General features: G+C 43.8%; 75 non-coding genes across 75 annotated transcripts; all 75 read right to left on the reverse strand.

Annotated features, from left to right (window-relative positions):
- Positions 1–409: 409 nt before the first annotated feature.
- Positions 410–482, reverse strand: TRNAV-UAC (transfer RNA valine (anticodon UAC)). The gene has a single exon. It is a non-coding gene; the product is annotated as a tRNA-Val (tRNA).
- Positions 483–547: 65 nt separating this feature from the next.
- TRNAV-AAC (transfer RNA valine (anticodon AAC)) lies at positions 548–620 on the reverse strand. The gene has a single exon. It is a non-coding gene; the product is annotated as a tRNA-Val (tRNA).
- A 63-nt stretch (positions 621–683) lies between these two features.
- Positions 684–756, reverse strand: TRNAV-AAC (transfer RNA valine (anticodon AAC)). The gene has a single exon. It is a non-coding gene; the product is annotated as a tRNA-Val (tRNA).
- Positions 757–1508: 752 nt separating this feature from the next.
- TRNAV-UAC (transfer RNA valine (anticodon UAC)) lies at positions 1509–1581 on the reverse strand. Its single transcript has one exon. It is a non-coding gene; the product is annotated as a tRNA-Val (tRNA).
- Positions 1582–2057: 476 nt separating this feature from the next.
- Positions 2058–2130, reverse strand: TRNAV-AAC (transfer RNA valine (anticodon AAC)). Its single transcript has one exon. It is a non-coding gene; the product is annotated as a tRNA-Val (tRNA).
- A 201-nt stretch (positions 2131–2331) lies between these two features.
- On the reverse strand, positions 2332–2404 carry TRNAV-CAC (transfer RNA valine (anticodon CAC)). Its single transcript has one exon. It is a non-coding gene; the product is annotated as a tRNA-Val (tRNA).
- Positions 2405–2467: 63 nt separating this feature from the next.
- On the reverse strand, positions 2468–2540 carry TRNAV-AAC (transfer RNA valine (anticodon AAC)). Its single transcript has one exon. It is a non-coding gene; the product is annotated as a tRNA-Val (tRNA).
- A 65-nt stretch (positions 2541–2605) lies between these two features.
- TRNAV-CAC (transfer RNA valine (anticodon CAC)) lies at positions 2606–2678 on the reverse strand. Its single transcript has one exon. It is a non-coding gene; the product is annotated as a tRNA-Val (tRNA).
- Positions 2679–2741: 63 nt separating this feature from the next.
- TRNAV-AAC (transfer RNA valine (anticodon AAC)) lies at positions 2742–2814 on the reverse strand. Its single transcript has one exon. It is a non-coding gene; the product is annotated as a tRNA-Val (tRNA).
- A 339-nt stretch (positions 2815–3153) lies between these two features.
- On the reverse strand, positions 3154–3226 carry TRNAV-UAC (transfer RNA valine (anticodon UAC)). Its single transcript has one exon. It is a non-coding gene; the product is annotated as a tRNA-Val (tRNA).
- A 65-nt stretch (positions 3227–3291) lies between these two features.
- Positions 3292–3364, reverse strand: TRNAV-AAC (transfer RNA valine (anticodon AAC)). Its single transcript has one exon. It is a non-coding gene; the product is annotated as a tRNA-Val (tRNA).
- Positions 3365–3429: 65 nt separating this feature from the next.
- On the reverse strand, positions 3430–3502 carry TRNAF-AAA (transfer RNA phenylalanine (anticodon AAA)). The gene has a single exon. It is a non-coding gene; the product is annotated as a tRNA-Phe (tRNA).
- Positions 3503–3565: 63 nt separating this feature from the next.
- TRNAV-CAC (transfer RNA valine (anticodon CAC)) lies at positions 3566–3638 on the reverse strand. Its single transcript has one exon. It is a non-coding gene; the product is annotated as a tRNA-Val (tRNA).
- A 63-nt stretch (positions 3639–3701) lies between these two features.
- On the reverse strand, positions 3702–3774 carry TRNAV-AAC (transfer RNA valine (anticodon AAC)). Its single transcript has one exon. It is a non-coding gene; the product is annotated as a tRNA-Val (tRNA).
- A 65-nt stretch (positions 3775–3839) lies between these two features.
- On the reverse strand, positions 3840–3912 carry TRNAV-CAC (transfer RNA valine (anticodon CAC)). Its single transcript has one exon. It is a non-coding gene; the product is annotated as a tRNA-Val (tRNA).
- A 63-nt stretch (positions 3913–3975) lies between these two features.
- Positions 3976–4048, reverse strand: TRNAV-AAC (transfer RNA valine (anticodon AAC)). The gene has a single exon. It is a non-coding gene; the product is annotated as a tRNA-Val (tRNA).
- A 751-nt stretch (positions 4049–4799) lies between these two features.
- On the reverse strand, positions 4800–4872 carry TRNAV-UAC (transfer RNA valine (anticodon UAC)). The gene has a single exon. It is a non-coding gene; the product is annotated as a tRNA-Val (tRNA).
- A 477-nt stretch (positions 4873–5349) lies between these two features.
- Positions 5350–5422, reverse strand: TRNAV-AAC (transfer RNA valine (anticodon AAC)). Its single transcript has one exon. It is a non-coding gene; the product is annotated as a tRNA-Val (tRNA).
- Positions 5423–5623: 201 nt separating this feature from the next.
- On the reverse strand, positions 5624–5696 carry TRNAV-CAC (transfer RNA valine (anticodon CAC)). The gene has a single exon. It is a non-coding gene; the product is annotated as a tRNA-Val (tRNA).
- Positions 5697–5759: 63 nt separating this feature from the next.
- Positions 5760–5832, reverse strand: TRNAV-AAC (transfer RNA valine (anticodon AAC)). Its single transcript has one exon. It is a non-coding gene; the product is annotated as a tRNA-Val (tRNA).
- Positions 5833–6033: 201 nt separating this feature from the next.
- On the reverse strand, positions 6034–6106 carry TRNAV-AAC (transfer RNA valine (anticodon AAC)). Its single transcript has one exon. It is a non-coding gene; the product is annotated as a tRNA-Val (tRNA).
- Positions 6107–6857: 751 nt separating this feature from the next.
- On the reverse strand, positions 6858–6930 carry TRNAV-UAC (transfer RNA valine (anticodon UAC)). Its single transcript has one exon. It is a non-coding gene; the product is annotated as a tRNA-Val (tRNA).
- Positions 6931–7407: 477 nt separating this feature from the next.
- TRNAV-AAC (transfer RNA valine (anticodon AAC)) lies at positions 7408–7480 on the reverse strand. The gene has a single exon. It is a non-coding gene; the product is annotated as a tRNA-Val (tRNA).
- Positions 7481–7681: 201 nt separating this feature from the next.
- TRNAV-CAC (transfer RNA valine (anticodon CAC)) lies at positions 7682–7754 on the reverse strand. Its single transcript has one exon. It is a non-coding gene; the product is annotated as a tRNA-Val (tRNA).
- A 63-nt stretch (positions 7755–7817) lies between these two features.
- TRNAV-AAC (transfer RNA valine (anticodon AAC)) lies at positions 7818–7890 on the reverse strand. The gene has a single exon. It is a non-coding gene; the product is annotated as a tRNA-Val (tRNA).
- Positions 7891–7955: 65 nt separating this feature from the next.
- TRNAV-CAC (transfer RNA valine (anticodon CAC)) lies at positions 7956–8028 on the reverse strand. The gene has a single exon. It is a non-coding gene; the product is annotated as a tRNA-Val (tRNA).
- A 613-nt stretch (positions 8029–8641) lies between these two features.
- On the reverse strand, positions 8642–8714 carry TRNAV-AAC (transfer RNA valine (anticodon AAC)). The gene has a single exon. It is a non-coding gene; the product is annotated as a tRNA-Val (tRNA).
- A 613-nt stretch (positions 8715–9327) lies between these two features.
- TRNAV-AAC (transfer RNA valine (anticodon AAC)) lies at positions 9328–9400 on the reverse strand. Its single transcript has one exon. It is a non-coding gene; the product is annotated as a tRNA-Val (tRNA).
- A 201-nt stretch (positions 9401–9601) lies between these two features.
- On the reverse strand, positions 9602–9674 carry TRNAV-CAC (transfer RNA valine (anticodon CAC)). The gene has a single exon. It is a non-coding gene; the product is annotated as a tRNA-Val (tRNA).
- A 63-nt stretch (positions 9675–9737) lies between these two features.
- On the reverse strand, positions 9738–9810 carry TRNAV-AAC (transfer RNA valine (anticodon AAC)). Its single transcript has one exon. It is a non-coding gene; the product is annotated as a tRNA-Val (tRNA).
- Positions 9811–9875: 65 nt separating this feature from the next.
- TRNAV-CAC (transfer RNA valine (anticodon CAC)) lies at positions 9876–9948 on the reverse strand. The gene has a single exon. It is a non-coding gene; the product is annotated as a tRNA-Val (tRNA).
- A 63-nt stretch (positions 9949–10011) lies between these two features.
- Positions 10012–10084, reverse strand: TRNAV-AAC (transfer RNA valine (anticodon AAC)). Its single transcript has one exon. It is a non-coding gene; the product is annotated as a tRNA-Val (tRNA).
- Positions 10085–10147: 63 nt separating this feature from the next.
- On the reverse strand, positions 10148–10220 carry TRNAV-AAC (transfer RNA valine (anticodon AAC)). The gene has a single exon. It is a non-coding gene; the product is annotated as a tRNA-Val (tRNA).
- Positions 10221–10285: 65 nt separating this feature from the next.
- TRNAV-CAC (transfer RNA valine (anticodon CAC)) lies at positions 10286–10358 on the reverse strand. Its single transcript has one exon. It is a non-coding gene; the product is annotated as a tRNA-Val (tRNA).
- A 613-nt stretch (positions 10359–10971) lies between these two features.
- On the reverse strand, positions 10972–11044 carry TRNAV-AAC (transfer RNA valine (anticodon AAC)). The gene has a single exon. It is a non-coding gene; the product is annotated as a tRNA-Val (tRNA).
- Positions 11045–11245: 201 nt separating this feature from the next.
- On the reverse strand, positions 11246–11318 carry TRNAV-CAC (transfer RNA valine (anticodon CAC)). The gene has a single exon. It is a non-coding gene; the product is annotated as a tRNA-Val (tRNA).
- Positions 11319–11381: 63 nt separating this feature from the next.
- Positions 11382–11454, reverse strand: TRNAV-AAC (transfer RNA valine (anticodon AAC)). Its single transcript has one exon. It is a non-coding gene; the product is annotated as a tRNA-Val (tRNA).
- Positions 11455–12067: 613 nt separating this feature from the next.
- TRNAV-AAC (transfer RNA valine (anticodon AAC)) lies at positions 12068–12140 on the reverse strand. The gene has a single exon. It is a non-coding gene; the product is annotated as a tRNA-Val (tRNA).
- Positions 12141–12341: 201 nt separating this feature from the next.
- TRNAV-CAC (transfer RNA valine (anticodon CAC)) lies at positions 12342–12414 on the reverse strand. The gene has a single exon. It is a non-coding gene; the product is annotated as a tRNA-Val (tRNA).
- Positions 12415–12477: 63 nt separating this feature from the next.
- Positions 12478–12550, reverse strand: TRNAV-AAC (transfer RNA valine (anticodon AAC)). The gene has a single exon. It is a non-coding gene; the product is annotated as a tRNA-Val (tRNA).
- A 65-nt stretch (positions 12551–12615) lies between these two features.
- Positions 12616–12688, reverse strand: TRNAV-CAC (transfer RNA valine (anticodon CAC)). Its single transcript has one exon. It is a non-coding gene; the product is annotated as a tRNA-Val (tRNA).
- A 63-nt stretch (positions 12689–12751) lies between these two features.
- On the reverse strand, positions 12752–12824 carry TRNAV-AAC (transfer RNA valine (anticodon AAC)). Its single transcript has one exon. It is a non-coding gene; the product is annotated as a tRNA-Val (tRNA).
- Positions 12825–12887: 63 nt separating this feature from the next.
- TRNAV-CAC (transfer RNA valine (anticodon CAC)) lies at positions 12888–12960 on the reverse strand. Its single transcript has one exon. It is a non-coding gene; the product is annotated as a tRNA-Val (tRNA).
- A 63-nt stretch (positions 12961–13023) lies between these two features.
- Positions 13024–13096, reverse strand: TRNAV-CAC (transfer RNA valine (anticodon CAC)). Its single transcript has one exon. It is a non-coding gene; the product is annotated as a tRNA-Val (tRNA).
- Positions 13097–13296: 200 nt separating this feature from the next.
- On the reverse strand, positions 13297–13369 carry TRNAV-CAC (transfer RNA valine (anticodon CAC)). The gene has a single exon. It is a non-coding gene; the product is annotated as a tRNA-Val (tRNA).
- Positions 13370–13432: 63 nt separating this feature from the next.
- Positions 13433–13505, reverse strand: TRNAV-AAC (transfer RNA valine (anticodon AAC)). Its single transcript has one exon. It is a non-coding gene; the product is annotated as a tRNA-Val (tRNA).
- Positions 13506–13980: 475 nt separating this feature from the next.
- Positions 13981–14053, reverse strand: TRNAV-AAC (transfer RNA valine (anticodon AAC)). Its single transcript has one exon. It is a non-coding gene; the product is annotated as a tRNA-Val (tRNA).
- Positions 14054–14392: 339 nt separating this feature from the next.
- Positions 14393–14465, reverse strand: TRNAV-UAC (transfer RNA valine (anticodon UAC)). The gene has a single exon. It is a non-coding gene; the product is annotated as a tRNA-Val (tRNA).
- A 200-nt stretch (positions 14466–14665) lies between these two features.
- Positions 14666–14738, reverse strand: TRNAV-AAC (transfer RNA valine (anticodon AAC)). Its single transcript has one exon. It is a non-coding gene; the product is annotated as a tRNA-Val (tRNA).
- A 64-nt stretch (positions 14739–14802) lies between these two features.
- On the reverse strand, positions 14803–14875 carry TRNAV-AAC (transfer RNA valine (anticodon AAC)). The gene has a single exon. It is a non-coding gene; the product is annotated as a tRNA-Val (tRNA).
- A 612-nt stretch (positions 14876–15487) lies between these two features.
- TRNAV-AAC (transfer RNA valine (anticodon AAC)) lies at positions 15488–15560 on the reverse strand. The gene has a single exon. It is a non-coding gene; the product is annotated as a tRNA-Val (tRNA).
- Positions 15561–15901: 341 nt separating this feature from the next.
- TRNAV-UAC (transfer RNA valine (anticodon UAC)) lies at positions 15902–15974 on the reverse strand. The gene has a single exon. It is a non-coding gene; the product is annotated as a tRNA-Val (tRNA).
- A 63-nt stretch (positions 15975–16037) lies between these two features.
- TRNAV-AAC (transfer RNA valine (anticodon AAC)) lies at positions 16038–16110 on the reverse strand. Its single transcript has one exon. It is a non-coding gene; the product is annotated as a tRNA-Val (tRNA).
- A 340-nt stretch (positions 16111–16450) lies between these two features.
- On the reverse strand, positions 16451–16523 carry TRNAV-UAC (transfer RNA valine (anticodon UAC)). Its single transcript has one exon. It is a non-coding gene; the product is annotated as a tRNA-Val (tRNA).
- Positions 16524–16586: 63 nt separating this feature from the next.
- TRNAV-AAC (transfer RNA valine (anticodon AAC)) lies at positions 16587–16659 on the reverse strand. Its single transcript has one exon. It is a non-coding gene; the product is annotated as a tRNA-Val (tRNA).
- Positions 16660–16998: 339 nt separating this feature from the next.
- Positions 16999–17071, reverse strand: TRNAV-UAC (transfer RNA valine (anticodon UAC)). The gene has a single exon. It is a non-coding gene; the product is annotated as a tRNA-Val (tRNA).
- A 63-nt stretch (positions 17072–17134) lies between these two features.
- TRNAV-UAC (transfer RNA valine (anticodon UAC)) lies at positions 17135–17207 on the reverse strand. The gene has a single exon. It is a non-coding gene; the product is annotated as a tRNA-Val (tRNA).
- A 477-nt stretch (positions 17208–17684) lies between these two features.
- TRNAA-CGC (transfer RNA alanine (anticodon CGC)) lies at positions 17685–17757 on the reverse strand. The gene has a single exon. It is a non-coding gene; the product is annotated as a tRNA-Ala (tRNA).
- A 63-nt stretch (positions 17758–17820) lies between these two features.
- Positions 17821–17893, reverse strand: TRNAV-AAC (transfer RNA valine (anticodon AAC)). Its single transcript has one exon. It is a non-coding gene; the product is annotated as a tRNA-Val (tRNA).
- Positions 17894–17957: 64 nt separating this feature from the next.
- Positions 17958–18030, reverse strand: TRNAV-CAC (transfer RNA valine (anticodon CAC)). Its single transcript has one exon. It is a non-coding gene; the product is annotated as a tRNA-Val (tRNA).
- A 63-nt stretch (positions 18031–18093) lies between these two features.
- Positions 18094–18166, reverse strand: TRNAV-CAC (transfer RNA valine (anticodon CAC)). Its single transcript has one exon. It is a non-coding gene; the product is annotated as a tRNA-Val (tRNA).
- Positions 18167–18914: 748 nt separating this feature from the next.
- TRNAV-CAC (transfer RNA valine (anticodon CAC)) lies at positions 18915–18987 on the reverse strand. Its single transcript has one exon. It is a non-coding gene; the product is annotated as a tRNA-Val (tRNA).
- A 63-nt stretch (positions 18988–19050) lies between these two features.
- On the reverse strand, positions 19051–19123 carry TRNAV-UAC (transfer RNA valine (anticodon UAC)). Its single transcript has one exon. It is a non-coding gene; the product is annotated as a tRNA-Val (tRNA).
- Positions 19124–19188: 65 nt separating this feature from the next.
- On the reverse strand, positions 19189–19261 carry TRNAA-UGC (transfer RNA alanine (anticodon UGC)). The gene has a single exon. It is a non-coding gene; the product is annotated as a tRNA-Ala (tRNA).
- A 201-nt stretch (positions 19262–19462) lies between these two features.
- On the reverse strand, positions 19463–19535 carry TRNAV-UAC (transfer RNA valine (anticodon UAC)). The gene has a single exon. It is a non-coding gene; the product is annotated as a tRNA-Val (tRNA).
- Positions 19536–19736: 201 nt separating this feature from the next.
- Positions 19737–19809, reverse strand: TRNAV-AAC (transfer RNA valine (anticodon AAC)). The gene has a single exon. It is a non-coding gene; the product is annotated as a tRNA-Val (tRNA).
- Positions 19810–19872: 63 nt separating this feature from the next.
- On the reverse strand, positions 19873–19945 carry TRNAV-CAC (transfer RNA valine (anticodon CAC)). The gene has a single exon. It is a non-coding gene; the product is annotated as a tRNA-Val (tRNA).
- A 201-nt stretch (positions 19946–20146) lies between these two features.
- On the reverse strand, positions 20147–20219 carry TRNAA-CGC (transfer RNA alanine (anticodon CGC)). Its single transcript has one exon. It is a non-coding gene; the product is annotated as a tRNA-Ala (tRNA).
- A 63-nt stretch (positions 20220–20282) lies between these two features.
- On the reverse strand, positions 20283–20355 carry TRNAV-AAC (transfer RNA valine (anticodon AAC)). Its single transcript has one exon. It is a non-coding gene; the product is annotated as a tRNA-Val (tRNA).
- Positions 20356–20418: 63 nt separating this feature from the next.
- TRNAV-CAC (transfer RNA valine (anticodon CAC)) lies at positions 20419–20491 on the reverse strand. Its single transcript has one exon. It is a non-coding gene; the product is annotated as a tRNA-Val (tRNA).
- Positions 20492–20554: 63 nt separating this feature from the next.
- Positions 20555–20627, reverse strand: TRNAV-CAC (transfer RNA valine (anticodon CAC)). The gene has a single exon. It is a non-coding gene; the product is annotated as a tRNA-Val (tRNA).
- Positions 20628–20828: 201 nt separating this feature from the next.
- On the reverse strand, positions 20829–20901 carry TRNAA-CGC (transfer RNA alanine (anticodon CGC)). The gene has a single exon. It is a non-coding gene; the product is annotated as a tRNA-Ala (tRNA).
- A 63-nt stretch (positions 20902–20964) lies between these two features.
- Positions 20965–21037, reverse strand: TRNAV-AAC (transfer RNA valine (anticodon AAC)). The gene has a single exon. It is a non-coding gene; the product is annotated as a tRNA-Val (tRNA).
- Positions 21038–21101: 64 nt separating this feature from the next.
- TRNAV-CAC (transfer RNA valine (anticodon CAC)) lies at positions 21102–21174 on the reverse strand. The gene has a single exon. It is a non-coding gene; the product is annotated as a tRNA-Val (tRNA).
- Positions 21175–21237: 63 nt separating this feature from the next.
- Positions 21238–21310, reverse strand: TRNAV-CAC (transfer RNA valine (anticodon CAC)). The gene has a single exon. It is a non-coding gene; the product is annotated as a tRNA-Val (tRNA).
- Between the last annotated feature and the right edge of the window lie 54 nt (positions 21311–21364).

Raw genomic sequence — 21364 nt, forward strand, 5'->3', positions numbered from 1 at the left:
ATCTACCAGGGCTCGAACCTGGCACCTTCCACGTGTTAGGCGGACGTGATAACCACTACACCATATATACGTAGTAATACTGAGCTTTCCGAGAGATCTAGCTAATTTTTATGCCCAATCACGATGGACAAAACATGTATCTACCAGGGCTCGAACATGGGACCTTCCGCGTGTAAAGCGGACGTGATAACCACTACACCACAGATACGTAGTAATACTGAGTTTTCCGAGAGATCTATCTTATTTTTATGCCCAATCACGATGGTCAAAACATGTATCTTTTGGGCGTCGAACCTTGGACCTTCCGCGTGTTAGCCGGACGTGATAACCACTATCGCATAGATACGAAGTGATACTGAGTTTTCCAAGAGACCTAGCTTTTTTATGTCCTATCACGATGGTCAAAATATGTATCTAGCAGGGCTCGAACCTGGGACCTTCCGCGTGTAAAGCGGACGTGATAACCACTACACCATAGATGCGTAGTAATACTGAGTTTTCCAAGAGATCTAGCTTATATTTATGCCCAATCACGATGGACAAAATATGTATCTACCAGGCCTCGAACCTGGGACCTTCCGCGTGTTAGGCGGACGTGATAACCACTACACCATAGATACGTAGTGATACTGAGTTTTCCAAGAGACCTAGCTTTTTTATGCCCAATCACGATAGACAAAATATGTATCTACCAGGGCTCGAACCTGGGAGATTCCGCGTGTTAGGCGGACGTGATAACCACTACACCATAGATACGTAGTAATACTGAGTTTTCCGTGAGATCTAGCTTATATTTATGCCCAATCACGATGGACAAAACATGTATCTACCAGGGCTCGAACCTGGGACATTCCGCGTGTAAAGCGGACTTGATAACCACTACACTATATATACGTAGTAGAACTGAGTTTTCCAAGAGACCTATTTTATTTTTATGCCTAATCACGATAGTCAAAACATGTATCTTATGGGCCTCGAACCTGGGACCTTCCGCGTGTTAGCCAGACGTGATAACCACTATCGCATAGATACGAACTGATACTGAGTTTTCCAAGAGACCTAGCTTTTTTATGTCCTATCACGATGGTCAAAATATGTATCTAGCAGGCCTCGAACCTGGGACCTTCCGCGTGTAAAGCGGACGTGATAACCACTACACCATAGATACGTAGTAATACTGAGTTTTCCGAGAGATCCTGCTTATATTTATGCCCAATCACGATGGACAAAACATGTATCTACCAGGGCTCGAACCTGGGACATTCGGCGTGTAAAGCGGACGTGATAACCACTACACTATATATACGTAGTAGAACAGAGTTTTCCAAGAGACCTATTTTATTTTTATGCCTAATCACGATGGTCAAAACAAGTATCTTATGGGCCTCGAACCTGGGACCTTCCGCGTGTTAGCTAGACGTGATAACCACTATAGCATAGATACGAAGTGATACTGAGTTTTCCAAGAGACCTAGCTTTTTTTATGTCCTATCACGATGGTCAAAATATGTATCTAGCAGGGCTCGAACCTGGGACCTTCCGCGTGTAAAGCGGACGTGATAACCACTACACCATAGATACGTAGTAATACTGAGTTTTCCGAGAGATCTAGCTTATATTTATGCCCAATCACGATGGACAAAACATATATCTACCAGGGCTCGAACCTAGGAATTCCGCGTTTAAAGCGGACTTGATAACCACTACACTATATATACGTAGTAGAACTGAGTTTTCCAAGAGATCTATTTTATTTTTATGCCTAATCACGATAGTCAAAACATGTATCTTATGGGCTTCGAACCTGGGACCTTCCGCGTGTTAGCCAGACGTGATAACCACTATCGCATAGATACGAAGTGATACTGAGTTTTCCAAGAGACCTAGCTTTTTTATGTCCTATCACGATGGTCAAAATATGTATCTATCAGGCCTCGAACCTGCGACCTTCCGCGTGTAAAGCGGATGTGATAACCACTACACCATAGAAACGTAGTAATACTGAGTTTTCCGAGAGATCTAGCTTATATTTATGCCCAATCACGATGGACAAAATATGTATCTACCAGGGCTCGAACCTGGGACCTTCCGCGTGTTAGGCGGACTTGATAACCACTACACCATAGATACCTAGAAATACTGAGTTTTCCGAGAGATCTAGCTTATTTTTATGCCCAATCACGATGGACAAAACATGTATCTACCAGGACTCGAAACTGGGACCTTCCGCGTGTTAGGCCGACGTGATAACCACTACACCATAGATACGTAGTGATACCGAGTTTTCCAAGAGACCTAGCTTTTTTATGCCCAATCACGATGGACAAAATATGTATCTACCAGAGCTCGAACCTGGGACCTTCCGCGTGTGAAGCGGACGTGATAACCACTACACCATAGATACGTAGTTATGTTGAAATTTCCAAGAGACCTAGCTTTTTTATGCCCAATCATGATGGACAAAACATGTATCTACCAGGAATCGAAACTGGGACCTTCCGCGTGTTAAGCGGACGTGATAACCACTACACCATAGATACGTAGAAATACTGAGTTTTCCGAGAGATCTAGCTTATTTTTATGCCCAATCACGATGGACAAAACATGTATCTACCAGGGCTCGAACCTGGGACCTACTGCGTGTGAAGCGGACGTGATAACCACTACACCATAGATACGTAGTTATGTTGAAATTTCCAAGAGACCTAGCTTTTTTATGCCCAATCACGATGGACAAAACATGTATCTACCAGGGCTCGAACCTGGGAGATTCCGCGTGTTAGGCGGACGTGATAACCACTACACCATAGATACGTAGTAATACTGAGTTTTCCGAGAGATCTAGCTTATATTTATGCCCAATCACGATGGACAAAACATATATCTACCAGGGCTCGAACCTGGGACATTCCGCGTTTAAAGCGGACTTGATAACCACTACACTATATATACGTAGTAGAACTGAGTTTTCCAAGAGATCTATTTTATTTTTATGCCTAATCACGATAGTCAAAACATGTATCTTATGGGCTTCGAACCTGGGACCTTCCGCGTGTTAGCCAGACGTGATAACCACTATCGCATAGATACGAAGTGATACTGAGTTTTCCAAGAGACCTAGCTTTTTTATGTCCTATCACGATGGTCAAAATATGTATCTAGCAGGCCTCGAACCTGCGACCTTCCGCGTGTAAAGCGGATGTGATAACCACTACACCATAGATACGTGGTAATACTGAGTTTTCTGAGAGATCTAGCTTATATTTATGCCCAATCACGATGGACAAAATATGTATCTACCAGGGCTCGAACCTGGGACCTTCCGCGTGTTAGGCGGACTTGATAACCACTACACCATAGATACCTAGAAATACTGAGTTTTCCGAGAGATCTAGCTTATTTTTATGCCCAATCACGATGGACAAAACATGTATCTACCAGGACTCGAAACTGGGACCTTCCGCGTTTTAGGCCAACGTGATAACCACTACACCATAGATACGTAGTGATACCGAGTTTTCCAAGAGACCTAGCTTTTTTATGCCCAATCACGATGGACAAAATATGTATCTACCAGAGCTCGAACCTGGGACCTTCCGCGTGTGAAGCGGACGTGATAACCACTACACCATAGATACGTAGTTATGTTGAAATTTCCAAGAGACCTAGCTTTTTTATGCCCAATCATGATGGACAAAACATGTATCTACCAGGAATCGAAACTGGGACCTTCCGCGTGTTAAGCGGACGTGATAACCACTACACCATAGATACGTAGAAATACTGAGTTTTCCGAGAGATCTAGCTTATTTTTATGCCCAATCACGATGGACAAAACATGTATCTACCAGGGCTCGAACCTGGGACCTACTGCGTGTGAAGCGGACGTGATAACCACTACACCATAGATACGTAGTTATGTTGAAATTTCCAAGAGACCTAGCTTTTTTATGCCCAATCACGATGGACAAAACATGTATCTACCAGGGCTCGAACCTGGGAGATTCCGCGTGTTAGGCGGACGTGATAACCACTACACCATAGATACGTAGTAATACTGAGTTTTCCGAGAGATCTAGCTTATATTTATGCCCAATCACGATGGACAAAACATATATCTACCAGGGCTCGAACCTGGGACATTCCGCGTTTAAAGCGGACTTGATAACCACTACACTATATATACGTAGTAGAACTGAGTTTTCCAAGAGATCTATTTTATTTTTATGCCTAATCACGATAGTCAAAACATGTATCTTATGGGCCTCGAACCTGGGACCTTCCGCTTGTTAGCCAGACGTGATAACCACTATCGCATAGATACGAACTGATACTGAGTTTTCCAAGAGACCTAGCTTTTTTATGTCCTATCACGATGGTCAAAATATGTATCTAGCAGGCCTCGAACCTGGGACCTTCCGCGTGTAAAGCGGACGTGATAACCACTACACCATAGATACGTAGTAATACTGAGTTTTCCGAGAGATCCTGCTTATATTTATGCCCAATCACGATGGACAAAACATGTATCTACCAGGGCTCGAACCTGGGACATTCGGCGTGTAAAGCGGACGTGATAACCACTACACTATATATACGTAGTAGAACAGAGTTTTCCAAGAGACCTATTTTATTTTTATGCCTAATCACGATGGTCAAAACAAGTATCTTATGGGCCTCGAACCTGGGACCTTCCGCGTGTTAGCCAGACGTGATAACCACTATCGCATAGATACGAAGTGATACTGAGTTTTCCAAGAGACCTAGCTTTTTTATGTCCTATCACGATGGTCAAAATATGTATCTAGCAGGGCTCGAACCTGGGACCATCCGCGTGTAAAGCGGACGTGATAACCACTACACCATAGATACGTAGTAATACTGAGTTTTCCGAGAGATCTAGCTTATATTTATGCCCAATCACGATGGACAAAACATATATCTACCAGGGCTCGAACCTGGGACATTCCGCGTTTAAAGCGGACTTGATAACCACTACACTATATATACGTAGTAGAACTGAGTTTTCCAAGAGATCTATTTTATTTTTATGCCTAATCACGATAGTCAAAACATGTATCTTATGGGCTTCGAACCTGGGACCTTCCGCGTGTTAGCCAGACGTGATAACCACTATCGCATAGATACGAAGTGATACTGAGTTTTCCAAGAGACCTAGCTTTTTTATGTCCTATCACGATGGTCAAAATATGTATCTAGCAGGCCTCGAACCTGGGACCTTCCGCGTGTAAAGCGGATGTGATAACCACTACACCATAGATACGTAGTAATACTGAGTTTTCCGAGAGATCTAGCTTATATTTATGCCCAATCACGATGGACAAAATATGTATCTACCAGGGCTCGAACCTGGGACCTTCCGCGTGTTAGGCGGACTTGATAACCACTACACCATAGATACCTAGAAATACTGAGTTTTCCGAGAGATCTAGCTTATTTTTATGCCCAATCACGATGGACAAAACATGTATCTACCAGGACTCGAAACTGGGACCTTCCGCGTGTTAGGCCGACGTGAGAACCACTACACCATAGATACGTAGTGATACCGAGTTTTCCAAGAGACCTAGCTTTTTTATGCCCAATCACGAGGGACAAAATATGTATCTACCAGAGCTCGAACCTGGGACCTTCCGCGTGTGAAGCGGACGTGATAACCACTACACCATAGATACGTAGTTATGTTGAAATTTCCAAGAGACCTAGCTTTTTTATGCCCAATCATGATGGACAAAACATGTATCTACCAGGAATCGAAACTGGGACCTTCCGCGTGTTAAGCGGACGTGATAACCACTACACCATAGATACGTAGAAATACTGAGTTTTCCGAGAGATCTAGCTTATTTTTATGCCCAATCACGATGGACAAAACATGTATCTACCAGGGCTCGAACCTGGGACCTACTGCGTGTGAAGCGGACAAGATAACCACTACACCATAGATACGTAGTTATGTTGAAATTTCCAAGAGACCTAGCTTTTATATGCCCAATCACGATGGACAAAACATGTATCTACCAGGGCTCGAACCTGGGAGATTCCGCGTGTTAGGCGGACGTGATAACCACTACACCATAGATACGTAGTAATACTGAGTTTTCCGAGAGATCTAGCTTATATTTATGCCCAATCACGATGGACAAAACATATATCTACCAGGGCTCGAACCTGGGACATTCCGCGTTTAAAGCGGACTTGATAACCACTACACTATATATACGTAGTAGAACTGAGTTTTCCAAGAGATCTATTTTATTTTTATGCCTAATCACGATAGTCAAAACATGTATCTTATGGGCCTCGAACCTGGGACCTTCCGCTTGTTAGCCAGACGTGATAACCACTATCGCATAGATACGAACTGATACTGAGTTTTCCAAGAGACCTAGCTTTTTTATGTCCTATCACGATGGTCAAAATATGTATCTAGCAGGCCTCGAACCTGGGACCTTCCGCGTGTAAAGCGGACGTGATAACCACTACACCATAGATACGTAGTAATACTGAGTTTTCCGAGAGATCCTGCTTATATTTATGCCCAATCACGATGGACAAAACATGTATCTACCAGGGCTCGAACCTGGGACATTCGGCGTGTAAAGCGGACGTGATAACCACTACACTATATATACGTAGTAGAACAGAGTTTTCCAAGAGACCTATTTTATTTTTATGCCTAATCACGATGGTCAAAACAAGTATCTTATGGGCCTCGAACCTGGGACCTTCCGCGTGTTAGCCAGACGTGATAACCACTATCGCATAGATACGAAGTGATACTGAGTTTTCCAAGAGACCTAGCTTTTTTATATCCTATCACGATGGTCAAAATATGTATCTAGCAGGGCTCGAACCTGGGACCTTCCGCGTGTAAAGCGGACGTGATAACCACTACACCATAGATACGTAGTAATACTGAGTTTTCCGAGAGATCTAGCTTATATTTATGCCCAATCACGATGGACAAAACATATATCTACCAGGGCTCGAACCTGGGACATTCCGCGTTTAAAGCGGACTTGATAACCACTACACTATATATACGTAGTAGAACTGAGTTTTCCAAGAGATCTATTTTATTTTTATGCCTAATCACGATAGTCAAAACATGTATCTTATGGGCTTCGAACCTGGGACCTTCCGCGTGTTAGCCAGACGTGATAACCACTATCGCATAGATACGAAGTGATACTGAGTTTTCCAAGAGACCTAGCTTTTTTATGTCCTATCACGATGGTCAAAATATGTATCTAGCAGGCCTCGAACCTGGGACCTTCCGCGTGTAAAGCGGATGTGATAACCACTACACCATAGATACGTAGTAATACTGAGTTTTCCGAGAGATCTAGCTTATATTTATGCCCAATCACGATGGACAAAATATGTATCTACCAGGGCTCGAACCTGGGACCTTCCGCGTGTTAGGCGGACTTGATAACCACTACACCATAGATACCTAGAAATACTGAGTTTTCCGAGAGATCTAGCTTATTTTTATGCCCAATCACGATGGACAAAACATGTATCTACCAGGACTCGAAACTGGGACCTTCCGCGTGTTAGGCCGACGTGAGAACCACTACACCATAGATACGTAGTGATACCGAGTTTTCCAAGAGACCTAGCTTTTTTATGCCCAATCACGATGGACAAAATATGTATCTACCAGAGCTCGAACCTGGGACCTTCCGCGTGTGAAGCGGACGTGATAACCACTACACCATAGATACGTAGTTATGTTGAAATTTCCAAGAGACCTAGCTTTTTTATGCCCAATCATGATGGACAAAACATGTATCTACCAGGAATCGAAACTGGGACCTTCCGCGTGTTAAGCGGACGTGATAACCACTACACCATAGATACGTAGAAATACTGAGTTTTCCGAGAGATCTAGCTTATTTTTATGCCCAATCACGATGGACAAAACATGTATCTACCAGGGCTCGAACCTGGGACCTACTGCGTGTGAAGCGGACGTGATAACCACTACACCATAGACACGTAGTTATGTTGAAATTTCCAAGAGACCTAGCTTTTTTATGCCCAATCACGATGGACAAAACATGTATCTACCAGGGCTCGAACCTGGGAGATTCCGCGTGTTAGGCGGACGTGATAACCACTACACCATAGATTCGTAGTAATACTGAGTTTTCCGAGAGATCTAGCTTATATTTATGCCCAATCACGATGGACAAAACATATATCTACCAGGGCTCGAACCTGGGACATTCCGCGTTTAAAGCGGACTTGATAACCACTACACTATATATACGTAGTAGAACTGAGTTTTCCAAGAGATCTATTTTATTTTTATGCCTAATCACGATAGTCAAAACATGTATCTTATGGGCTTCGAACCTGGGACCATCCGCGTGTTAGCCAGACGTGATAACCACTATCGCATAGATACGAAGTGATACTGAGTTTTCCAAGAGACCTAGCTTTTTTATGTCCTATCACGATGGTCAAAATATGTATCTAGCAGCCCTCGAACCTGGGACCTTCCGCGTGTAAAGCGGATGTGATAACCACTACACCATAGATACGTAGTAATACTGAGTTTTCCGAGAGATCTAGCTTATATTTATGCCCAATCACGATGGACAAAATATGTATCTACCAGGGCTCGAACCTGGGACCTTCCGCGTGTTAGGCGGACTTGATAACCACTACACCATAGATACCTAGAAATACTGAGTTTTCCGAGAGATCTAGCTTATTTTTATGCCCAATCACGATGGACAAAACATGTACCTACCACGGCTCGAACCTGGGACCTACTGCGTGTGAAGCGGACGTGATAACCACTACACCATAGATACGTAGTTATGTTGAAATTTCCAAGAGACCTAGCTTTTTTATGCCCAATCACGATGGACAAAACATGTATCTACCAGGGCTCGAACCTGGGACATTCCGCGTTTAAAGCGGACTTGATAACCACTACACTATATATACGTAGTAGAACTGAGTTTTCCAAGAGATCTATTTTATTTTTATGCCTAATCACGATAGTCAAAACATGTATCTTATGGGCTTCGAACCTGGGACCTTCCGCGTGTTAGCCAGACGTGATAACCACTATCGCATAGATACGAAGTGATACTGAGTTTTCCAAGAGACCTAGCTTTTTTATGTCCTATCACGATGGTCAAAATATGTATCTAGCAGGCCTCGAACTTGGGACCTTCCGCGTGTAAAGCGGATGTGATAACCACTATACCATAGATACGTAGTAATACTGAGTTTTCCGAGAGATCTAGCTTATATTTATGCCCAATCACGATGGACAAAATGTGTATCTACCAGGGCTCGAACCTGGGACCTTCCGCGTGTTAGGCGGACTTGATAACCACTACACCATAGATACCTAGAAATACTGAGTTTTCCGAGAGATCTAGCTTATTTTTATGCCCAATCACGATGGACAAAACATGTATCTACCAGGACTCGAAACTGGGACCTTCCGCGTGTTAGGCCGACGTGATAACCTTTACACCATAGATACGTAGTGTTACCGAGTTTTCCAAGAGACCTAGCTTTTTTATGCCCAATCACGATGGACAAAATATGTATCTACCAGAACTCGAACCTGGGACCTTCCACGTGTGAAGCGGACGTGATAACCACTACACCATAGATACGTAGTTATGTTGAAATTTCCAAGAGACCTAGCTTTTTTATGCCCAATCATGTTGGACAAAACATGTATCTACCAGGAATCGAAACTGGGTCCTTCCGCGTGTTAAGCGGACGTGATAACCACTACACCATAGATACGTAGAAATACTGAGTTTTCCGAGAGATCTAAATTATTTTTATGCCCAATCACGATGGACAAAACATGTATCTACCAGGGCTCGAACCTGGGACCTACTGCGTGTGAAGCGGACGTGATAACCACTACACCATAGATACGTAGTTATGTTGAAATTTACAAGAGACCTAGCTTTTTTATGCCCAATCACGATGGACAAAATATGTATCTACCAGGGCTCGAACCTGGGACCTTCCGCGTGTTAGGCGGACGTGATAACCACTACACCATAAATACGTAGTGATACTGAGTTTTCCAAGAGACCTAGCTTTTTTATGCCCAATCATGTTGGACAAAACATGTATCTACCAGGAATCGAAACTGGGACCTTCCGCGTGTTAAGCGGACGTGATAACCACTACACCATAGATACGTAGAAATACTGAGTTTTCCGAGAGATCTAGCTTATTTTTATGCCCAATCACGATGGACAAAACATGTATCTACCAGGGCTCGAACCTGGGACCTACTGCGTGTGAAGCGGACGTGATAACCACTACACCATAGACACGTAGTTATGTTGAAATTTCCAAGAGACCTAGCTTTTTTATGCCCAATCACGATGGACAAAACATGTATCTACCAGGGCTCGAACCTGGGAGATTCCGCGTGTTAGGCGGACGTGATAACCACTACACCATAGATTCGTAGTAATACTGAGTTTTCCGAGAGATCTAGCTTATATTTATGCCCAATCACGATGGACAAAACATATATCTACCAGGGCTCGAACCTGGGACATTCCGCGTTTAAAGCGGACTTGATAACCACTACACTATATATACGTAGTAGAACTGAGTTTTCCAAGAGATCTATTTTATTTTTATGCCTAATCACGATAGTCAAAACATGTATCTTATGGGCTTCGAACCTGGGACCATCCGCGTGTTAGCCAGACGTGATAACCACTATCGCATAGATACGAAGTGATACTGAGTTTTCCAAGAGACCTAGCTTTTTTATGTCCTATCACGATGGTCAAAATATGTATCTAGCAGCCCTCGAACCTGGGACCTTCCGCGTGTAAAGCGGATGTGATAACCACTACACCATAGATACGTAGTAATACTGAGTTTTCCGAGAGATCTAGCTTATATTTATGCCCAATCACGATGGACAAAATATGTATCTACCAGGGCTCGAACCTGGGACCTTCCGCGTGTTAGGCGGACTTGATAACCACTACACCATAGATACCTAGAAATACTGAGTTTTCCGAGAGATCTAGCTTATTTTTATGCCCAATAACGATGGACAAAACATGTATCTACCAGGACTCGAAACTGGGACCTTCCGCGTGTTAGGCCGACGTGATAACCACTACACCATAGATACGTAGTGATACCGAGTTTTCCAAGAGACCTAGCTTTTTTATGCCCAATCACGATGGACAAAATATGTATCTACCAGAGCTCGAACCTGGGACCTTCCGCGTGTGAAGCGTACGTGATAACCACTACACCATAGATACGTAGTTATGTTGAAATTTCCAAGAGACCTAGCTTTTTTATGCCCAATCATGATGGACAAAACATGTATCTACCAGGAATCGAAACTGGGACCTTCCGCGTGTTAAGCGGACGTGATAACCACTACACCATAGATACGTAGAAATACTGAGTTTTCCGAGAGATCTAGCTTATTTTTATGCCCAATCACGATGGACAAAACATGTACCTACCACGGCTCGAACCTGGGACCTACTGCGTGTGAAGCGGACGTGATAACCACTACACCATAGATACGTAGTTATGTTGAAATTTCCAAGAGACCTAGCTTTTTTATGCCCAATCACGATGGACAAAACATGTATCTACCAGGGCTCGAACCTGGGACATTCCGCGTTTAAAGCGGACTTGATAACCACTACACTATATATACGTAGTAGAACTGAGTTTTCCAAGAGATCTATTTTATTTTTATGCCTAATCACGATAGTCAAAACATGTATCTTATGGGCTTCGAACCTGGGACCTTCCGCGTGTTAGCCAGACGTGATAACCACTATCGCATAGATACGAAGTGATACTGAGTTTTCCAAGAGACCTAGCTTTTTTATGTCCTATCACGATGGTCAAAATATGTATCTAGCAGGCCTCGAACTTGGGACCTTCCGCGTGTAAAGCGGATGTGATAACCACTATACCATAGATACGTAGTAATACTGAGTTTTCCGAGAGATCTAGCTTATATTTATGCCCAATCACGATGGACAAAATGTGTATCTACCAGGGCTCGAACCTGGGACCTTCCGCGTGTTAGGCGGACTTGATAACCACTACACCATAGATACCTAGAAATACTGAGTTTTCCGAGAGATCTAGCTTATTTTTATGCCCAATCACGATGGACAAAACATGTATCTACCAGGACTCGAAACTGGGACCTTCCGCGTGTTAGGCCGACGTGATAACCACTACACCATAGATACGTAGTGTTACCGAGTTTTCCAAGAGACCTAGCTTTTTTATGCCCAATCACGATGGACAAAATATGTATCTACCAGAGCTCGAACCTGGGACCTTCCGCGTGTGAAGCGGACGTGATAACCACTACACCATAGATACGTAGTTATGTTGAAATTTCCAAGAGACCTAGCTTTTTTATGCCCAATCATGTTGGACAAAACATGTATCTACCAGGAATCGAAACTGGGACCTTCCGCGTGTTAAGCGGACGTGATAACCACTACACTATAGATACGTAGAAATACTGAGTTTTCCGAGAGATCTAAATTATTTTTATGCCCAATCACGATGGACAAAACATGTATCTACCAGGGCTCGAACCTGGGACCTACTGCGTGTGAAGCGGACGTGATAACCACTACACCATAGATACGTAGTTATGTTGAAATTTACAAGAGACCTAGCTTTTTTATGCCCAATCACGATGGACAAAATATGTATCTACCAGGGCTCGAACCTGGGACCTTCCGCGTGTTAGGCGGACGTGATAACCACTACACCATAAATACGTAGTGATACTGAGTTTTCCAAGAGACCTAGCTTTTTTATGCCCAATCACGATGGACAAAATATGTATCTACCAGGGCTCGAACCTGGGACCTTCCGCGTGTGAAGCGGACGTGATAACCACTACACCATAGATACGTAGTGATACTGAGTTTTCCAAGAGACCTAGCTTTTTTATGCCCAATCACGATGGACAAAATATGTATCTACCAGAGCTCGAACCTGGGACCTTCCGCGTGTGAAGCGGACGTGATAACCACTACACCATAGATACGTTGTAATGTTTAAATTTCCAAGAGACCTGGCTTTTTTATGCCCAATCACGAAGGACAAAATATGTATCTTCCAGGGCTCGAACCTGGGACCATCCGCGTGTTAGGCGGGCGTGATAACCACTACACCATAGATACGTAGTGATACTGAGTTTTCCAAGAGACCTAGCTTTTTTTATGCCCAATCACGATGGACAAAATATGTATCTACCAGGGCTCGAACCTGGGACCTACTGCGTGTGAAGCGGACGTGATAACCACTACACCATAGATACGTAGTTGTGTTGAAATTTCCAAGAGACCTAGCTTTTTTATGCCCAATCACGATGGACAAAACATGTATCTACCAGGGCTCGAACCTGGGAGATTCCGCGTGTTAGGCGGACGTGATAACCACTACACCATAGATACGTAGTAATACTGAGTTTTCCGAGAGATCTAGCTTATATTTATGCCCAATCACGATGGACAAAACATGTATCTACCAGGGCTCGAACCTGGGACATTCCGCGTGTAAAGCGGACCTGATAACCACTACACTATATATACGTAGTAGAACTGAGTTTTCCAAGAGACCTATTTTATTTTTATGCCTAATCACGATGGTCAAAACATGTATCTTATGGGCCTCGAACCTGGGACCTTCCGCGTGTTAGCCAGACGTGATAACCACTATCGCATAGATACGAAGTGATACTGAGTTTTCCAAGAGACCTAGCTTTTTTATGCCCAATCACGATGGAAAAAATATGTATCTACCACGGCTCGAACCTGGGACCTTCCGCGTGTAAAGCGGACGTGATAACCACTACACCATAGATACGTAGTTATGTTGAAATTTCCAAGAGACCTAGCTTTTTTATGCCCAATCACGATGGACAAAATATGTATCTACCAGGGCTCGAACCTGGGAGATTCCGCGTGTTAGGCGGACGTGATAACCACTACACCATAGATACGTAGTAATACTGAGTTTTCCGAGAGATCTAGCTTATATTTATGCCCAATCACGATGGACAAATAGTGTATCTACCAGGGCTCGAACCTGGGACATTCCGCGTGTAAAGCGGACCTGATAACCACTACACTATATATACGTAGTAGAACTGAGTTTTCCAAGAGACCTATTTTATTTTTATGCCTAATCACGATGGTCAAAACATGTATCTTATGGGCCTCGAACCTGGGACCTTCCGCGTGTTAGCCAGACGTGATAACCACTATCGCATAGATACGAAGTGATACTGAGTTTTCCAAGAGACCTTGCTTTTTTATGTCCTATCACGATGGTCAAAATATGTATCTAGCAGGGCTCGAACCTGGGACCTTCCGCGTGTAAAGCGGACGTGATAACCACTACACCATAGATACGTAGTAATGTTTAAATTTCCAAGAGACCTAGCTTTTTTATGCCCAATCACGAAGGACAAAATATGTATCTTCCAGGGCTCGAACCTGGGACCATCCGCGTGTTAGGCGGGCGTGATAACCACTACACCATAGATACGTAGTGATACTGAGTTTTCCAAGAGACCTAGCTTTTTTTATGCCCAATCACGATGGACAAAATATGTATCTACCAGGGCTCGAACCTGGCACCTTCCGCGTGTTAGGCGGACGTGATAACCACTACACCATAGATACGTAGTGCTACTGAGTTTTCCAAGAGACCTAGCTTTTTTTATGCCCAATCACGATGGACAAAATATGTATCTACCAGGGCTCGAACCTGGCACCTTCCGCGTGTTAGGCGGACGTGATAACCACTACACCATAGATACGTAGTGATACTGAGTTTTCCAAGAGACCTAGCTTTTTTATGCCCAATCACGATGGACAAAATATGTATCTACCAGGGCTCGAACCTGGGAGATTCCGCGTGTTAGGCGGATGTGATAACCACTACACCACAGATACGTAGTAGTACTGAGTTTTCTGAGAGATCTAGCTTATATTTATGCCCAATCACGATGGACAAAATATGTATCTACCAGGGCACGAACCTGGGACATACCGCGTGTAAAGCAGACGTGATAACCACTACACTATATATACGTAGTAGAACTGAGTTTTCCAAGAGACCTATTTTATTTTTATGCCTAATCACGATGGTCAAAACATGTATCTTATGGGCCTCGAACCTGGGACCTTCCGCGTGTTAGCAAGACGTGATAACCACTATCGCATAGATACGAAGTGATACTGAGTTTTCCAAGAGACCTAGCTTTTTTTATGCCCAATCACGATGGACAAAATATGTATATACCAGGGCTCGAACCTGGGACCTTCCGCGTGTAAAGCGGACGTCATAACCACTACACCATAGATACGTAGATATGTTGAAATTTCCAAGAGACCTAGCTTTTTTATGCCCAATCACGATGGACAAAATATGTATCTACCAGGGCTCGAACCTGGGAGATTCCGCGTGTTAGGCGGACGTGATAACCACTACACCATAGATACGTAGTAATACTGAGTTTTCCGAGAGATCTAGCTTATATTTATGCCCAATCACGATGGACAAAACATGTATCTACCAGGGCTCGAACCTGGGACATTCCGCGTGTAAAGCGGACCTAATAACCACTACACTATATATACGTAGTAGAACTGAGTTTTCCAAGAGACCTATTTTATTTTTATGCCTAATCACGATGGTCAAAACATGTATCTTATGGGCCTCGAAGCTGGGACCTTCCGCGTGTTAGCCAGACGTGATAACCACTATCGCATAGATACGAAGTGATACTGAGTTTTCCAAGAGACCTAGCTTTTTTTTATGCCCAATCACGATGGAAAAAATATGTATCTACCAGGGCTCGAACCTGGGACCTTCCGCGTGTAAAGCGGACGTGATAACCACTACACCATAGATACGTAGTTATGTTGAAATTTCCAAGAGACCTAGCTTTTTTATGCCCAATCACGATGGACAAAATATGTATCTACCAGGGCTCGAACCTGGGAGATTCCGCGTGTTAGGCGGACGTGATAACCACTACACCATAGATACGTAGTAATACTGAGTTTTCCGAGAGATCTAGCTTATATTTATGCCCAATCACGATGGACAAAACATGTATCTACCAGGGCTCGAACCTGGGACATTCCGCGTGTAAAGCGGACCTGATAACCACTACACTATATATACGTAGTAGAACTGAGTTTTCCAAGAGACCTATTTTATTTTTATGCCTAATCACGATGGTCAAAACATGTATCTTATGGGCCTCGAACCTGGGACCTTCCGCGTGTTAGCCAGACGTGATAACCACTATCGCATAGATACGAAGTGATACTGAGTTTTCCAAGAGACCTAGCTTTCTTTATGCCCAATCACGATGGAAAAAATATGTATCTACCAGGGCTCGAACCTGGGACCTTCCGCGTGTAAAGCGGACGTGATAACCACTACACCATAGATACGTAGTTATGTTGAAATTTCCAAGAGACCTAGCTTTTTTATGCCCAATCACGATGGACAAAATATGTATCTACCAGGGCTCGAACCTGGGAGATTCCGCGTGTTAGGCGGACGTGATAACCACTACACCATAGATACGTAGTAATACTGAGTTTTCCGAGAGATCAAGCTTATATTTATGCCCAATCACGATGGACAAATAGTGTATCTACCAGGGCTCGAACCTGGGACATTCCGCGTGTAAAGCGGCCCTGATAACCACTACACTATATATACGTAGTAGAACTGAGTTTTCCAAGAGACCTATTTTATTTTTATGCCTAATCACGATGGTCAAAACATGTATCTTATGGGCCTCGAACCTGGGACCTTCCGCGTGTTAGCCAGACGTGATAACCACTATCGCATAGATACGAAGTGATACTGAGTTTTCCAAGAGACCTTGCTTTTTTATGTCCTATCACGATGGTCAAAATATGTATCTAGCAGGGCTCGAACCTGGGACCTTCCGCGTGTAAAGCGGACGTGATAACCACTACACCATAGATACGAAGTGATACTGAGTTTTCCAAGAGACCTTGCTTTTTTATGTCCTATCACGATGGTCAAAATATGTATCTAGCAGGGCTCGAACCTGGGACCTTCCGCGTGTAAAGCGGACGTGATAACCACTACACCATAGATACGTAGTAATACTGAGTTTTCCGAGAGATCTAGCTTATATTTATGCCCAATCACGATGGACCAAATATGTATCTACCAGGGCTCGAACCTGGGACCTTCCGCGTGTTAGACGGACTTGATAACCACTACACCATAGCTACGTAGAAATACTGAGTTTTCCGAGAGATCTAGCTTATTTTTATGCCCAATCACGATGGACAAAACATGTATCTACCAGAGCTCGAACCTGGGACCTTCCGTGTGTAAAGCGGACGTGATAACCACTACACCATAGATACGTAGTTATGTTGAAATTTCCAAGAGACCTAGCTTTTTTATGCCCAATTACGTTGGACAAAACATGTATCTACCAGGACTCGAAACTGGGACCTTCCGCGTGTTAGGCGGACGTGATAACCACTACACCATATATACGTAGAAATACTGAGTTTTCCGAGAGATCTAGCTTATTTTTATGCCCAATCACGATGGACAAAACATGTATCTACCAGGGCTCGAACCTGGGACCTACCGCGTGCGAAGCGGACGTGATAACCACTACACCATAGATACGTAGTTATGTTGAAATTTCCAAGAGACCTAGCTTTTTTATGCCCAATCACGATGGACAAAATATGTATCTACCAGGGCTCGAACCTGGGACCTTCCGCGTGTTAGGCGGACGTGATAACCACTACACCATAAATACGTAGTGATACTGAGTTTTCCAAGAGACCTAGCTTTTTTTATGCCCAATCACGATGGACAAAATATGTATCTACCAGGGCTCGAACCTGGGACCTTCCGCGTGTGAAGCGGACGTGATAACCACTACACCATAGATACGTAGTGATACTGAGTTTTCCAAGAGACCTAGCTTTTTTATGCCCAATCACGATGGACAAAATATGTGCCTACCAGAGCTCGAACCTGGGACCTTCCGCGTGTGAAGCGGACGTGATAACCACTACACCATAGATACGTAGTAATGTTTAAATTTCCAAGAGACCTAGCTTTTTTATGCCCAATCACGAAGGACAAAATATGTATCTTCCAGGGCTCGAACCTGGGACCTTCCGCGTGTTAGGCGGGCGTGATAACCACTACACCATAGATACGTAGTGATACTGAGTTTTCCAAGAGACCTAGCTTTTTTTATGCCCAATCACGATGGACAAAATATGTATCTACCAGGGCTCGAACCTGGCACCTTCCGAGTGTTAGGCGGACGTGATAACCACTACACCATAGATACGTAGTGATACTGAGTTTTCCAAGAGACCTAGCTTTTTTATGCCCAATCACGATGGACAAAATATGTATCTACCAGGGCTCGAACCTGGGAGATTCCGCGTGTTTGGCGGACGTGATAACCACTACACCACAGATACGTAGTAGTACTGAGTTTTCTGAGAGATCTAGCTTATATTTATGCCCAATCACGATGGACAAAATATGTATCTACCAGGGCTCGAACCTGGGACATTCCGCGTGTAAAGCAGACGTGATAACCACTACACTATATATACGTAGTAGAACTGAGTTTTCCAAGAGACCTATTTTATTTTTATGCCTAATCACGATGGTCAAAACATGTATCTTATGGGCCTCGAACCTGGGACCTTCCGCGTGTTAGCCAGACGTGATAACCACTATCGCATAGATACGAAGTGATACTGAGTTTTCCAAGAGACCTAGCTTTTTTATGCCCAATCACGATGGACAAAATATGTATCTACCAGGGCTCGAACCTGGGACCTTCCGCGTGTGAAGCGGACGTGATAACCACTACACCATAGATACGTAGTTATACTGAGTTTTCCAAGAGACCTAGCTTTTTTATGTCCTATCACGATGGTCAAAGTATGTATCTAGCAGGGCTCGAACCTGGGACCTTCCGCGTGTAAAGCGGACGTGATAACCACTACACCATAGATACGTAGTAATACTGAGTTTTCCGAGAGATCTAGCTTATATTTATGCCCAATCACGATGGACAAAATATGTATCTACCAGGGCTCGAACCTGGGACATTCCGCGTGCAAAGCGGACCTGATAACCACTACACTATATATACGTAGTAGAACTGAGTTTTCCAAGAGACCTATTTTATTTTTATGCCTAATCACGATGGTCAAAACATGTATCTTATGGGCCTCGAACCTGGGACCTTCCGCGTGTTAGCCAGACGTGATAACCACTATCGCATAGATACGAAGTGATACTGAGTTTTCCAAGAGACCTTGCTTTTTTATGTCCTATCACGATGGTCAAAATATGTATCTAGCAGGGCTCGAACCTGGGACCTTCCGCGTGTAAAGCGGACGTGATAACCACTACACCATAGATACGTAGAAATACTGAGTTTTCCGAGAGATCTAGCTTATTTTTATGCCCAATCACGATGGACAAAACATGTATCTACCAGGGCTCAAACCTGGGACCTTCCGTGTGTAAAGCGGACGTGATAACCACTACACCATAGATACGTAGTTATGTTGAAATTTCCAAGAGACCTAGCTTTTTTATGCCCAATCACGATGGACAAAATACGTATCTACCAGGGCTGGAACCTGGGACCTTCCGCGTGTTAGGCGGACGTGATAACCACTACACCATAGATACGTAGTGATACTGAGTTTTCCAAGAGACCTAGCTTTTTTATGCCCAATCACGATGGACAAAATATGTATCTACCAGAGCTCGAACCTGGGACCTTCCGCGTGTGAAGCGGACGTGATAACCACTACACCATAGATACGTAGTTATGTTGAAATTTCCAAGAGACCTAGCTTTTTTATGCCCAATTACGTTGGACAAAACATGTATCTACCAGGACTCGAAACTGGGACCTTCCGCGTGTTAGGCGGACGTGATAACCACTACACCATATATACGTAGAAATACTGAGTTTTCCGAGAGATCTAGCTTATTTTTATGCCCAATCACGATGGACAAAACATGTATCTACCAGGGCTCGAACCTGGGACCTACCGCGTGCGAAGCGGACGTGATAACCACTACACCATAGATACGTAGTTATGTTGAAATTTCCAAGAGACCTAGCTTTTTTATGCCCAATCACGATGGACAAAATATGTATCTACCAGGGCTCGAACCTGGGACCTTCCGCGTGTTAGGCGGACGTGATAACCACTACACCATAGATACGTAGTGATACTGAGTTTTCCAAGAGACCTAGCTTTTTTATGCCCAATCACGATCAACAAAATATGTATCTACCAGGGCTCGAACCTGGGACCTTCCGCGTGTGAAGCGGACGTGATAACCACTACACCATAGATACGTAGTGACACTGAGTTTTCCAAGAGACCTAGCTTTTTTATGCCCAATCACGATGGACAAAATATGTATCTACCAGAGCTCGAACATGGGACCTTCCGCGTGTGAAGCGGACGTGATAACCACTACACCATAGATACGTAGTAATGTTTAAATTTCCAAGAGACCTAGCTTTTTTATGCCCAATCACGAAGGACAAAATATGTATCTTCCAGGGCTCGAACCTGGGACCTTCCGCGTGTTAGGCGGGCGTGATAACCACTACACCATATATACGTAGAAATACTGAGTTTTCCGAGAGATCTAGCTTATTTTTATGCCCAATCACGATGGACAAAACATGTATCTACCAGGGCTCGAACCTGGGACCTACCGCGTGCGAAGCGGACGTGATAACCACTACACCATAGATACGTAGTTATGTTGAAATTTCCAAGAGACCTAGCTTTTTTATGCCCAATCACGATGGACAAAATATGTATCTACCAGGGCTCGAACCTGGGACCTTCCGCGTGTTAGGCGGACGTGATAACCACTACACCATAAATACGTAGTGATACTGAGTTTTCCAAGAGACCTAGCTTTTTTTATGCCCAATCACGATGGACAAAATATGTATCTACCAGGGCTCGAACCTGGGACCTTCCGCGTGTGAAGCGGACGTGATAACCACTACACCATAGATACGTAGTGATACTGAGTTTTCCAAGAGACCTAGCTTTTTTATGCCCAATCACGATGGACAAAATATGTGCCTACCAGAGCTCGAACCTGGGACCTTCCGCGTGTGAAGCGGACGTGATAACCACTACACCATAGATACGTAGTAATGTTTAAATTTCCAAGAGACCTAGCTTTTTTATGCCCAATCACGAAG

The sequence above is a fragment of the Phalangium opilio genome, unplaced genomic scaffold, assembly GCF_054372755.1.
Source record: "Phalangium opilio isolate 3A_F unplaced genomic scaffold, DU_Popi_V2 ptg000013l_1, whole genome shotgun sequence".
NCBI lineage: Eukaryota > Metazoa > Arthropoda > Arachnida > Opiliones > Phalangiidae > Phalangium > Phalangium opilio.